The sequence below is a fragment of the Felis catus genome, chromosome C2 (assembly GCF_018350175.1).
Source record: "Felis catus isolate Fca126 chromosome C2, F.catus_Fca126_mat1.0, whole genome shotgun sequence".
In the NCBI taxonomy this organism is placed as follows: domain Eukaryota; kingdom Metazoa; phylum Chordata; class Mammalia; order Carnivora; family Felidae; genus Felis; species Felis catus.
In genome coordinates this window covers 78,604,968-78,619,751 of record NC_058376.1, presented here as the reverse complement: position 1 = coordinate 78,619,751, position 14,784 = coordinate 78,604,968, and the positions used below count along the sequence as shown (strand labels likewise).

Below are 14,784 nucleotides of genomic sequence, written 5' to 3'. Positions count from 1 at the left end.
ATTTGACTAACAACTCGCGACAATGATTATTTTTCCTTTCCTGGCAAAACAAATATAGCAGCATTTTCTTTTCAGCATCAGCGCTGATGCTCCTTGGCATTCTATCAGCTGAAGGATTTTTTTTTTTCAAAAAAAAATGTTAGTTGTACTCCCCCACATCTCGCTAACTTTACAGTCCCCCGTGGCATCTGTGTGCAGTGAACTGAGCTGTTGAGACTAAATGTAATTTGCAATCAAGCTTCTGTTAACATGGAAATGTACCGGCTGGTCTGCTGCAATATGGGTTCTCATTCTGTCTAGCATATGGTTGCATTAAATCCAGTCTCCAGAATGTCTCTTGTTACCACATTGTCAATCCGTGCAGAGCAGAGAACCCTAAAAAACCACTAAAGGAACATATTTTTGGAATTGGCTCTTCTATTGGATCTTGACAAGAGCTGTCCAAAGACATACTTGGTTACTTGAAATGAGCTAGCCCTGTCAGATCTATGCACACATATACACAGAAACACACAGTAAACTTGAAACCCAGTTAGATGCTCCGTGGCCGCAAGCATAGGAATTACATTGGAGGACAAAGGGAAAGGAGAAGGTGAAGGACTCAGCTCCATTAGTTCCATTTGAGATGGCTTGTTGATTGTTTTCTTGATATCTCAATGTTCATAGAGTCCCAGAATATCAGATTTGCATGGGACTTTAGTAGTCTTTGCAGTTAAAAACACAGGCTCTGGGGTTGGATAGACCATGGCTTGAGTCCTGATGTCACCCTTAGCTTGGTGACCTGGCACACACTCTTCAGCTTTGTGTGCCTCAGTCTGTGCATCGGTGAAATGGAAGGTAATAAGAGTACCCTCACAATTTAGAAGGTCGTGGGGGAATTAAATGCTTCGGCACAGTACCTGACTCAATCAATGTTGGCCGTTACCATTCATTACTTCTTTCCACCTCTCTCCATTCCCAAATCCGATGCTTAAATATCCCCCACCGCGCAGCCCTCATTGTTCTCTTATTCTGGTCTTGTACGCGTCCAGGGTCTGAGATGTCAGTCCCTGCTGTGGCAGCCCATTGTCTTTGAACAGCTCTGTTACACAGTTTTTCCTTATCCTAAAAATAAACCAACCCCCCACCTTGAGACTTTGTTCTACGACATACACAACAAGTCTAACTGGGTGGTTGCCCTCAGGTCATTGGAGAGGTTATCCTGTACCCTACAAGCACTTTATATTCTCATTCAACTCCTCGTTCTGACCGCTTCCTTGTCCAATGTGGCATGGAGCCCCCTTAATAGCTTGGCCCTGTTCTTGGGCTTGGTGTGGTATGGACATACCCAAGCACAGTGTTTGCAGAGGGCATGGTACCAGCCCGTTCCTACCTGGAAATGAGTGACAGTTTGCCAGATTACATCAAGATTTGCAGAATAGGCCTCTCCTTGGAAAATTCACCAGTGGCACTTTTTGATAAATCATGCAATACTTTAAATTCAACAGGGGGAGGAACTTCATGCCTACAGTGCTCTGCCTCATTTTGTGGAGGAAAAAAAAAATTTTTTTTTCAAGGAAGTTAATGCCCTTGTTATGCATCTATTCTGTATATCTCAAGTTTTATAGGTTTTATTGGATGTGCTCCAAGTAGGAAACACATGCACAGAAGGTGTATGAAATACCAGAGTGCTGGGACATAATATTCTTCCAACATTTGAAGAGTACTTTGGATGGTCAGGAGAAAATAGGAAAAGAGATTTTATTCATTCATTCTCTTAAAAACCATTTGTGTGCTAGACACAGTGTTAGGCACCTGGGATATAATGGGAAACAATCCTTTCCTGCCATAAAAGGCTGGCAGACAGATGGACATGAATTAAAATACAGGGTGATAAGATCTATCATACTGCCAAATACAGGATGTTCTGGGGGCTGCCTCACCCAGATTTGATTAGCTCAAAAATACAGAGGTGCCAATAAGTAATTGTGTTACTATGGAATAAGTGTTACATTTAAAGATTTTACAACGTGCTCTAAGAATTTTGAGGGAAGAATTTGTTCAACAAATACTGATTGAGTACCAGTATGTGCTGGAATCTTCAATGAAGAACAAAACAGCCCTTGAAATTTATCAGTTATAGTCTTGAGCATTTGTGTGTGTGTGTACTTTAGATGAGTACATACAAATAAATATCATTTGTTTCCTACTTAAAAGCTGAGATAAGTGTTATGAAGGAAGAGAAGAGGATTCTAGTAGGAAATTAGATGATGCCCTGATTTAGATGTGGGTGAGGTATCAAGGAATGCTTCTCTAAGTTGTGTTGGAGACCTGAGAAATGACTCGGGATACGAGCGAGAGAGACAGTATTGCCAAGATCTGAGAAATGACTCGGGATACGAGCGAGAGAGACAGTATTGCCAAGATCCGTAAGAGGGAATGAGTTTAGAGTCTGAAAATTGGGAGAAATGGAGCCATAAGAAGGGCTTCACCGCCCACATGGCCCTACAAAGGACAGTTGGCCGTGTCCAGAGGGAAAGACGAAGCCTCCCAGGCAGAAGGGACCGCCCACACAAAGGGATGGGTACCCAAGAAGACATACTAGGCTTAGAGAATCTCCATCCATGCTCCTTGTGTGTGAATGAGAAGTTTAGGACATGGCCAGAAATGGAGAGGGAAGTTGGGATATGTCATAAATGGCTTCATCAACTATGTCAAGGATTGATGCCATCTGGAGATACCAGGGAAACACTGAGAATGTTCTAAATTGTCTTTTTATTTGGTATATCTATCTCCCTAAATTGTTTGTAAGCTTTACAAGGACGGTGGTGGCTTGCCTTTTGTACCTCTGTACCCCACCCCCTACTTCCATGCTCAATTATTGTTGGTTAAATTAAATTCCATCTTCTTTTTGCCAATTTGTTCCCAGCTCTGATTTGTGATCTGTGGTGGCTTCTACTTTGAGATTCTCTGTACCTCATAGTGACATGGTGCTAAGGTCCCTTGAATGGCTTCTGAAAACCCTAGACAATCTAACTTCAACCCCTTGCAGTGCTTATGGCCTGCTCCTGCATTCTGATGGGAAGGTTTCACTCAAAGATGTGAGAGATGAATCACACCATGACACAGGTATTTTCAGCTGCCAGTTGGCCGTCCCTTATTGAGATCACAGAATCCGAGGCTTGTTAGACTGTTTAGCCCAGCACTCGGGCTCAGTGGAGAAACTCATTAGCTCCATTTAATTAGAGAAACCAAACACTTGCAAACCTACTTTAATGTCAGTCCACTTCCCACCATCTCATTAATGTATTTAAAAAAATTTTTTTTGCACCTTTAATGTGGTGATGATTTTCTTAATTTCTTTAGCATCAGAACTCCGTAGATTTAAGCTATTTAGCTAGAGAACAAGTAGAACAATTATACAAGTGGTAGCCACACTTCTTTGAACCAATACCTCTTGGTGACATTTAATATGAGATATTTAGACTTCATCTTCTATGTACAGGATAGACAAGGGCAGTTGTCCAGCTTTAGTCCTATAACACTGCAATTATTAAGGCCATCTATTTTTTTAACAGCATCCTACAGTTTTCAAAAGCTTTTACATCAATCTGTTGATTCTCATAAAATGCCGAAATGAAGTGGGGCATGTGGTACCATCTCCATTTGACAGATGAAAATACTGGGACTCGGAGCAGTTCAAGGATTTCTCAGGAATGATAGCTCTGGGCTGTCCTTCCCTTGCCTCCCCTTAGAGTGGTGGGGGAGTTGGCATAAAGACCCAGATTTCACGCCCAACTGGCTGGAGATACTGTTCTGTCAGTACCAGAAATGGGGATGACTGGTTCTCTGCAGAAGATCATACATTCCATTTGGGATGTGCTGAGGTTTAGCTGATGAGAGAGAACCCGGTGCTGGATGAATATCTGTATGGCTTCATCTCTCAGCTGCTCTGAAACTGCATCAGCGCTGTCTTCTCTACCTACCTGGTGGAGGTCAGCGTTTTTCTGAAGTCAGAAACATTTCAAGTTTGCCCGAGTCCACATTTAGGAAGCAGACTTTTAGCCATCCTAAATGTGTTCTGGTAATCCAGTGCTCTTCTATTCGGGTCTTCTATTCAAGGTGACTCCAATGACGATTTAGGTGTAGGTGACGTTGAGTTGATAATGTGCTTTTATATTCTTTACCGTAGTTGATGCTCACAGCTCTCCTGTGAGATGCGGCTTCTTGTGTTTGTTACGTCAGTTAGGAAATGGGGTTCTGTGAAGGTGTGACATTTATTCAATGGCAAACATCTAATAGGGGGACATCAGAGACTTAACCTTAGACCTCTGTGTCCAACATCATGGCTTATTCCATTGCTTCCAGGCAGCCCCATATCCCTTCTGCTTTTCTCTTGTCTTACACCTCTCTGTGGCTTTCCAAATCTCCTGTAGGAATCTTCAGGAATTCTTCCCATAGTCTTCTGACCAGATCTGTTTTCTATAAAGGTTCTCATGTCAATCATACATGTTTTAATATGAATTTAAAACTTTGAGGGGCACCTGGGTGGCTCAGTCAGTTAAGTGTCCAACTTTGGCTAAGGTCATGATCTCACAGCTCGTGAGTTCGAGCCCCGCATCAGGCTACATGCCGACGGCTCAGAGCCTGGAACCTGCTTTGGGTTCTCTGTCTCTTCTCTCTCTGCCCCTCCATGGCTTGTGCTCTCTTTCTCTCTCTCTCTCAAAAATAAATAAACAAGCAAACAAACAAACATTAAGAAAAAATCTTCGAGTTTCCTCTCCTGAAGGTATACATGTCTTCATTCCCATCTTCTCCCCGTTTTCTATAACAGATACTTCTGAGCACTTACCACGTTCCTGGCTCTGCGAATACAATGATGATAAGCAGACACCATCTATGTCCTCTGGATTTAACACAGTCATGGAAGAAAGCAGTTTCCTGTAAGCTGACTTCAGATCCATCTGCCTCATAGGCAACCATTTGTTCTCACAATTTTGAAGAGGTTTTAATCTTTAATTTTGGGGTTAAGAATATTTAGCCAACCACTCTTCCAGGTTGGCTCAGTGGGATTGGTGCCTTCCTGCCTATATAGGTAATGAAGAAGAAAAGACATGTGGAATACAGAAGTGAGGTCACACTCCAAAACAAAGAAATGGAAGGTTTTGCTGCCAAGCCGAGCACTGGAATGCAACAGGGGGTGTGAGTGGGGTTGCTTTTCAATAGAACAGATAATATGGGCAAGTTCGTAAAGTTCTTCCCTCTTAATTAAGGGGTTTACTTTGTATCTTATCATAGGAATAAGCATCAAAGACAGGAAATTGTATGAGTTTTATCTAGGTGCCTGCTGAAATTTTGGAACCGATCATTACACAGCTGACTTGTGGGCACTTTAAAGAAAATGAACCCATCACAAGAAGGTAATGCACGTTTACCACAAACAGGTCACGCTAGACACACCACATTTCCTTTTCTTATTGTGCCACTAAATTGGTAAATTGGTCCATTTCAGCAATGGACTTAACCTGACCTCCCGTGATGTGATTATACATAAGGTGGTCAAATATGAGCAGGATCGTGTCATAGTCACCGGTTGCACAGTTGGTTAACACAAGTGGCTCTTAGGGATTGCTAAACACCTCTGTGTAAGCTAGAAAGAGGTCTCTGGCAAGGACCAAAGCCTTTTTCCTGCTCAATACTTTTTGTTAATGACCTGAAACGTTAACTAGAAGGAGGAATGTCCAAATCTGCAGAAGACGCCGGACTCAGATGAAAAGCAAACACTGTGGCCTGACACAAAGAGAGGGCATGGGATAGAGGAAAGGAAGCTGGCCTTGCAGGGAGGCTGAGCTGACCTGGGCTCTTGCCTCTGACACCTATTGGGAAAGTGATAAGGAACAGGGCTTGATCTCTCTGACTGTTCAGCCTCAAACCTGTTAAAGAAGCAATATGGTTGTTTTCCTTTTCAGTTCAATATGAGAATTTAAAAAGAGGCCCGGTATTATGCTTGGCACATGTTTCGATTAATGCACTATTAATAATAGTAATACAGGACTGAACTCTAAAATGATCTAGAGCTTCTAGAACACAGGGCTGAAACCAACATGATGAAGCAAGTCAAAACTTAAGGTATGCGTGTGTGGGTAATGGTCAAGGTATCAGGATTAAATTTATGACACACGAAGCTTCTAAGAAGTACTCGGCTTTAAAAATGTATGTTAATGATGGTTTGATTAACTGTATGTGTTTGAGGGGAATAAACACCAAGGAGGATCTTCTCTGGATATTCTATCTGTCTGATGTCTTCATATACATGAAGGGCTGCTACGTTGAAGAGAATGTGGACGCAATTATTTGGCATTGTTCTAAAGAGAAAAACTAGGAAGAAAGTGGTGTGAGTTAAAAGCAAGGACACTTTGGGTGACATTAGGATACTTTCTGTGGCAGTGGAGCTTTCCTATATGGGTCTGTGTGACTTGGGGACAGGTAACCTATCAGATCAGCTGGCTTTCCTTGTTAGTGACTCAGCCGCAGGCAACACTGTTCCCATGGGGTGAGTGTCGGGGCATCTTTCATTAGTGCGTCAGCTTTACTAAATATCCCTTTTGAGTTGGGCACTGAGTCAAGTGTTAAGGGACAAAGTACAAGTATGTGGCTTGCACCTTCAGTGAGATCACAGCCAATGGGAGAAGAAGTCCCTCTGTTTCCTTCACGGAGACGAGAAGACTCCTCACAGGAAACAACCTTTAGGCAGAGACTTGGAGGATTGGTAGGAGTTTTACCAGGCAGGAAGGTATTCCATTTAGAGAGAATTGTCAGTGCCAAGGTTAGAGGTGGGACATCATAACGCATTCTCGAAAGGCGAATATTTTGGGAATAGGCATTGCCAGGAAGGCAAGTGTTAGATCACAAAAGGTCTACAATGCCTTATAAGGAGTATTGGGGCTCAGGCTCCCTCTCCTTGTTGTATCTCATACATCCCATGTGAGATGAGAGCACGAATCCCACTGCACGGTACTTGCTGGTGAGTGGGTCTACTGAGGGCATTGTGAGCTCCTTGAGAAGACAGACCGTGTCTAAGCATCCTTGTATCAACCTCCTCTGAGCTTGCCACGGCTTATATACCCAGTAAGCCCTACTGAATGGGAATAAAGTAAATGAAAGCAACACAGATCTCATGACACGATTTACGAAGAGGTTTGGGTTCTTAGAAGTTTCTGAAGCTGCATTGAGTATAATACCGAGAATTACTTCTGGGAAGCCGTGCCTTCTGCAGGGAATTTCTGCTAACGCTAATAGTAATTGCTAACATGTATTTCGTACCCCATGCACCAGTGCTGTGCTAAACACTTTACATGCCTTATGATTTCATTGGCACAACATCCCTCTGAGGTATGTAAACACTTTCCCCATTTAGGATGTGACAGAACCAGAATTTGACCCACGTCTGCTGCTGACTCCAGAGCCTGTGGCTTAACCAATCTCCTATTTATCGAACAAAGCATTTTGCCTTGTGGGGAGGGGGGAACAGAGATAGATGCCCTTAGAACTAAGACTGCCTTGTTTGGTTAAAAGAAGTAGAGGTCTTTAGGATCTTCTTGCTGGTTCTTCCACTTCTCTAGCAGTGGAGAAAGAAGTCCATGGGAATAGGACAAGATTGGAGAAATTAGAGCATTGTGGACAGTGGTGGAGACGATGCAGATTACAAAGTACCAAGAGGGGAGAGCACTTGCGCTGCCTGACTGAAGTGAACAGAGAGACAGAGAAAGAAGTAGAAAGGTAAGGCCCTCTCGTCTTTGGGCTTTTCTAGTCTGGGAAGTGCTTTGAGATTTTTGTCCATTTTTCATTTGGACTGGAGGTATCTTCCACTTGGGAACCCTTTATTTATGAGGAGCTCCACAGTTGAATACAGGGTTCACAGGTAAGGAGGACAGGGCTCTATGCTTAGGGCACCTGTAGTCTCCTGGCCTGACTGGCCTGCTCTTAAGTGAGAAGGGGGCAGGAACCCAGGAAGACCCAACCTTCAAAATAAGCCAACGTGTTCTGACTTTGGTTTGCTGTCTGGTTCTGGCAGATGGGTGTGGGCAGCAGGTTGAGGAACCTCAACGGATGGCAGCAATCAGTGGGTGGTGGTAGCCATTTTCTCTAAGCGCTGAAAAGATGGTCACTTTGCGCCTTTCACGATTAAACTCAAATCCAAGTTTCTCTGTCCTAGAATACAAAATAGTATGAGCTTTTCTCAGCCTAAGGGAGGAGGAATGTTTTCAGAAAGCAGCGAGATCTAGGGAATCCAATGGTTGCCCGAGGGTCCGATTCAGCAGTGTGAATTCTACTGCCCAGTCAAAAGTCCCGATGTCTGCAGAGATTTGTCTGTCTGCAAGGACGGAAATGAAAGTCAACTTGCTATAAACCCTTCCACTCCCTTCTGATTGGTAAGGGAAAAATGTCCACACACTGCCATCTGGTGGGCACTACTGGTCACTGCAGCTTGAATGAGAAAGTTCAGTCCACAAATCATTGAAAGGGCCAGGCACTCCCCTAGTTGGTTAACAAAGCAGCAATGAACAAAACATGGTTGCTGCCCTTGAAGGGCTCCCAGTCTAATGGCAGAAATTAACATGTCACCACGTCATTATAACTTAACAAGCACTATTTTAGGGCAAAGTTACCAAGCGTTACCAAAACAGAAGACCCCTCTCTGGGGGTTTCGAAGACTCCTTTGGGCTGAGTCTTGAAGCATGCCTTATAGTTAACATTACCAGCAGAAACAGGAACATAGGAATGGCACAGGCAAGTACCAGGTGTAAATTGTTAGTTAGTCTGGCCGGTAAGTAAGGAACGTGGGAAGGAAGCTGTAGACAAAAACCGGAAGAAGGTTGAAGCCAGCCCCTGAAGGGCATTGGCTGCCTGGCCAGTGCAACAAGTTCACTCAAGATTAGTTCGCAGAGAAATGATGGGATCAGATTTTGATGGTAAAGTGTCTGTACACATGCTTTCATTCATTCTTAACCTTCTCATTATTCAAAATCTTCTTCTGTGGAGACTCATTATGGGAAATAGGTGAAGCCGTAACTAGTCTGATGGAAGCAGAAGTGAGCCTCCAGTGCCCAAGGAATTGTCTCCCTTCCATTCTCCCTCCCCATGTGCATGTGGGTGCTTTTAGACAGAACCTGCTTTGACACCTACCACTGTGCAGGATTCCTTCCTCACCTGACCATCCCTGCTCTGGTTTTAGGGGTAACCACATCCTGTCCCTCCTATGTACATGGGTGTTCTTCTCATTTCCTTTTGATTAATTAATTGATTAAAACTCATGTTATTTATTTTTCTATTTTTGACAAGGCTTTATTTTTTAGAGCAGTTCTGTTCACAGCAAAATTGAGAGGAAGGTACAGAGGGAGTGCATGAATCCCATGATCCCACCCATGCACAGCCTCTCCCATTAGCCACGTCCCCTACCACAGGAATGCATTTGTGACACTTGATGAAATTACATCGGCACATCATCATCACCCACCCTCCATAGTTTACATTAGGGTTGACTCTCCATGTTGTGTATTCTGTGGGTTTGGGCAAGTGTATAATGGCAGGTATCCATCGGTAAAGTATCATACGGAATATATTCACCACCCTAAAACTCCTCTGAGTTCCATCTCGTCATCCCTTCCCTCCACTCCCTAGCAACAACTGACTTTTTTACGGTCTCCATAGTTTTGCCTTTTCCCAAATGTCATATGTTGGAATCATATAGGATGTAATCTTTTTCAATTAACATCTTTTTAACCCCTTTTGGTAGAACTGCTTCCAGTTCTGGAGACCCCATTTTATGGTAACCCCATCTTATGGCTAAATTAACTTTCCTGAACACACAGTGTGTATCCCCAGGTCACCCGGTCCCTGGCCCCCAACTTTATATTGCTGGAGGTCAAATATAGGGAGGGTGGATAGAGACCAGCCATCTCCGCATTGCCTAGTAAGCATCACTTGTCTGCTGCTTACAGTATTAATTCACATTCAGTGTCTACGGCATACCTGCCATCTTCAACCCACAGATCACCTGTGATGGAGTGTTGAGAAGGAATCCTTTAACGCTAACACAACAGCATGCAATTTGCTGCTTTCATTCCAAGAAGGGCACTCTGGGAAAGCATTAAATAGCCTTCTTAGGAGTGTCTGAATGATCAAGATCTGCAGTCTTCCTATTCTGTGAAGATGTGCAGCCTCTAGATGGAATCTGCCACAGGGAGAGAGATTTTCATCCAAGACCCGGTCAGGAGTGGCTGGATGGCCAAGTGTGCTTTGTTCCGTCAATGTGGTTATCTGCCTGCCCTTTCAGATCCACGCTTTCTGATATAAAACGCAAATTCCACCCCCCACCCCCCAACAGCATTTCCTCTAACTCCTTCTCATGCCCCCTGTCTTCCCTCACGCCTTGCCTACTCTCTCTGTGTGACGGGGTCAATTTGCTCTCACTTTCCCACACTAACTTCTCTGTTTCAGTCCTGAGTCCGGAACTGCCTCCTTCTTGCCATCTGGCAGCTGACATCCGCCACATCTTTCCAACTCAAGCCCCCACCTTTTCTTAGAGGCCTTCACAAAAAACATGTTAACTTTCACTCAGAGACTTTCCCAGTACTTGATTATGTACACAGCATTTCCACACGGTTGAACAACTACTTTAGCATTGATTCTTGCCTGCATTACTTAGGTTAATTGTTATTTTCCTGAGGGCACACTGACCAGTGTCCTTTTATGTTCCCAGTGCCAAGTTCAATAACCATTAGCTGAATGAATATCACACTTTAGAATGAATGGGTTGGGGCTATTCTATGTTTTATTAGAGAAAATGGAAATGTAGCTTAGCCTATTGACTTTTAATAAACAGCAGAAAGGCAGGAGTGTCTTTGTACACTTCGTAGACTTTGTATGGCTACCTTCTGTTCACTTACCTCTTTCAATCGTAACTGTTGGTTTCTACACTTGTCTTCCTTCATTAAAGCTTGAACTCCTTTCAAAGAGGAAACCTTCCGTGCTTGGCTTGGGACCTGGCTTATAGCACATAATCAGTAACTATTTTTCAATGGATTTTCAATATATTTATCAGGACCCATCTGGATCTGAAGATATTTGGGGCCTAGTGAGGTGGTCACATTTTTTCTTGGAGTCATTTTTAATAAAAAATCAACAAAATGGTAAACAGAATGCATTGCTACCCATGTAGTTAGTGCCTGGGCTGTTCAGTCAGCTCCTTGTCTCCCTGAGGGCATGGATGAAAGGATATTACTGGAGAGGGTCCAGGCTGGATGTTATGATATCTGTTCTGTAGCCCTGACATTCCCAGTTCCTGCGTATGTGACCCTGAGCAAGCCACTCATCTCAGGGCCTTGGTTTTCCCATCTGTGAGATAAGGGAATTGACTCCCCAAGACCTCTCGTCTCTGACACTGCCTGGGATTTCTTTGGTTTTGTCTCTGGTGCCAAAAAAGCCCTAATCTTTTGATTGAAATTGCCAAGTAATTTTCAATTAATATAAGTCCAGTGTTGGCTCCCATTCTCTTCTAAAGATATCTGTGGAAAGATCTGCACAATTAAAATGGCAAGCATATCTCCAAAGTGAGTCCCTTAGTGCTACTTGTCCTTGGGGTTGAATAAGCACAGGCATTCAGAAAAGCAAAGGGGCTTTGCAATTTTAAAGCGCACTATTATTAGGAACTCACTAATACAGAAAGAGTGGATCTGAGTTGGGAAAAGAGCTGATGTCTTCCTCTACAAATCTAAGCACTTTGGAGGTGTATCCTGCAGAGACAAATCTGATCCTAAATAAAGCTAAAACCATGGCATTGCAGAGGGCTTTGGAATGGGATATTACTTGGTACCTTGTTATGGAGGGTGTTAAGCAAACTTAGGTGTGAGAAAGGGAAACTCAAGTTAAATCAGGCAATAGAGGGTTTATTTTAAGGACATACTCCTATGCAAACAGGCCTCTGACTTAACCACCAGGCCTCACAGCACCTAGAATGGGAAGGTGGTCTGGATCCAACATATCTACCTGGATCTGCTCTAGGGACTGTGGAAGCCGGAGACCATGAGCTTTATTCTGTACTTCAACTTCAGTGCATCTCAGCTACTCTGTCCGTTTCTGCTTCCCTTAGAATCTTTTTTCTTCCTTCTACCAGGCTGTACCATTTACTCCGTATTGTAAAATCTGAAGAAGCATATTCCGATTGCTGTGGTTAATTACCATAGCCCCTAGTTGGGTACAGTTTTCCTTTAAGTTATGCTGTAGTTGCTGATTAGCCTATATTTTGGCAACCCTTGGGCCATGGTCACTTCCTGGTCCAATCAGCTTCAGCAAGAAGCAGGTTCTAGCTCATGAACGTGACTACTCCTAAGCTGGAGGAAAGCCCATCATCCAGTGAAGACTGTACATGGGCAGGTTCCTTTACAAAAGTGATGTGTGGTAGTAAAATGATCATGTCTGTTCCACTGGAAATGTTTTTTTTTTGTTGTTTTTTTTTGGTGAAGGAAAAATCTAAGAAGGAGTAGGATTGCTAGTCTCTATTATAGTTAACGCTTGATCAATGTGAGGGTTAAGGATGCTGACTCCTATACAGTTGAAAATCCACGTATAACTTTTGACTCCCCAAATACTGAACTTCTAATAGCCTACTGTTGACCAGAAGTCTTACTGATAACAGTTGATTAACATATATTTTATATATGTAAAACATACTATATTCTTACAATAAAGGAAACTACACAGAAGAAAATCATAAGGAAGAGAAAATACATTTATGGTATTTACAGTATTATACTGCATTTATTTTAAAAAAAATCCACTTATACGTGGACCTGTGTAGTTCAAACCTGTGTTACCAAAGGGTCAATAGTATTTGCACAGCTGTCTTATGAAAGTGGTAACAGGCATATCTTAGGTTACCCTACAGAAGAGAAATAAAACAGAGAAAACTGTTGGCTAAATCTAGACCACATGCCCATTATCTTTCTGCCTGTAAGAGCAGGGAAGGTGAGGAAACTGTTTTCTGGGATAAGAGGAAAGCGAGCTTATCAATAGCTCACATCTTGGATCATTCTTCAAAATTAGGAAAAATTTTGGATTTTGCACAGGAAGACCTGAGGGATGTCGAGAAAAGCATGAAAAGTAGACATTGTTACTCTCATTGTATGGTTATAGAAGCAGTCTCAGAGAAATAACTTCATTCACTGATTCATTGCTTCATTGATTCATCAAATAGTTGTTGAGCACCTACTATGTGCCATGTGACAAATGCTGAGGCTGTGAGCAGAAAAAGTAAAACTACCTGCCTTCACACTGTGTACATTTCTGTGGTAGGGAGAGAGGCGAGGCAGAAAAATAACCAGTTAAACATTTGTATAAACACGTAGTATTAAGTAGTATAGGGGTGCCTGGGTGGCTTAGTCAGTTCAGCATCTGACTTCGGCTTAGGTCACGATGTCACAGTTCATGAGTTCGAGCCCCGTGTCAGGCTCTGTGCTGACAGCTCAGGGCCTGAAGCCTACTTCGGATTCTGTGTTTCCCTCTTTCTCTCTGCCCCTCCACCACTCACTCTGTGTCTTTCTCTCAAAAATAAAGAAAAATATTAAAAAATTAAAAAAAAACCCACGTGTAGTAGTATGTCAGATGGAGGTAAATACTAGAAAGAAAAATAAATCAGGGAAGGTGGCTGTATTATGGAGATGTTGTCATTTCAAAAATTTTTTAACTTTTTTAAAATTTATTTTTGGGGCGCCTGGGTGGCTCAGTTGGTTGAGTGTCTGACTTCAGCTCAGGTCACGATCTCATGGTCCGTGAGTTCAAGCCCCGCGTCGGGCTCTGGGCTGATGGCCCAGAGCCTGGAGCCTGCTTCCGATTCTGTGTCTCCCTCTTCTCTCTCTGTGTCTCCTCCCCCGTTCATGCTCTGTCTCTCTCTGTCTCAAAAATAAATAAACGTTTAAAAAAATTTTTTAAAAAAATAAAAAAAAAAAAATTTATTTTTGAGAGACAAAGAGAATGAGCAGGGGAGGGGCAGAGAGAAAGGGAGACACAGCATCCGAAGCAGGCTCCAGGCTCTAGGCTGTCAGCACAGAGCCCGACGTGGGGCTTGAACCCACAAAACCATGAGATCATGACCTGAGCCGAAGTCACTTGCTTAACGGACTGAGCCACGCAGGCACCCCAAGAGATGTTGTCATTTTAAAGTGGGCAGACAAGATAGGTCTTGCTAAGGCAGTGATATTTAATCAAGGACTTAAAGGAGATGAGGGAATGAGCCATGTGAGCCTCTGGAGAAGGGTGTCTCAAGAAGGGGGAACAGCATGTGCCAAATGCTCTCAGGCATAAGTGCACCTGGCATGTCTGAGGACCCATCTAGAGCCCAGTTTGGTAGGGACAGAGTGAGAGAAAGGGAAACTGGAGGAGGTAAGGGCTGCAGGTGCTGGGGCTGGATCATGGGGGTCTTGGAGGCCATAAGACATCTTGAGCAGAGAACGGACATGATCTGACTTACATTCCTAATAAACCACTCTGACTGCTGTGTCTGGAAGACCAGGGGTGGGGGTGGGTGGTGTCAGTAGAGGGATGGCAGAAGCAGGGACAAGAGGTTGTTCAGCAACCCAAGTGAGTGATGATGGAGGCTGGGATTAGGGGAGTAGCCATGGAGTTCCTGGGAAAATAATCACAAGTTAGCTATGTGGTAGGACGAAAAAATGTCCCCAAACATGTTCGGTCCTGATACCTGGAACCTTCGAGCAACTGGGACTTTGCAGATGTGGTTAATAATTCTTT

The 14,784-nt window shown here is 43.4% G+C and overlaps 1 protein-coding gene across 3 annotated transcripts in view; it reads left to right on the top strand.

Moving 5' to 3' along the window:
• The window catches only part of TPRG1 (tumor protein p63 regulated 1), a 216,709-nt gene that overhangs the window by 44,951 nt on the left and 156,974 nt on the right, over positions 1-14,784 (top strand). Inside the window, exons 2-3 of one of the 3 annotated variants that reach the window (XM_045037152.1) lie at positions 4,814-4,922; positions 7,602-7,758. The exons of 1 other annotated variant lie outside the window; for it this stretch is intronic. The gene's annotated coding sequence lies outside the window, so the exon portion shown is untranslated. The remainder of the gene's footprint in view (positions 1-4,813; positions 4,923-7,601; positions 7,759-14,784) is intronic. One more of the 3 variants, XM_045037154.1, reaches the window with a different exon arrangement.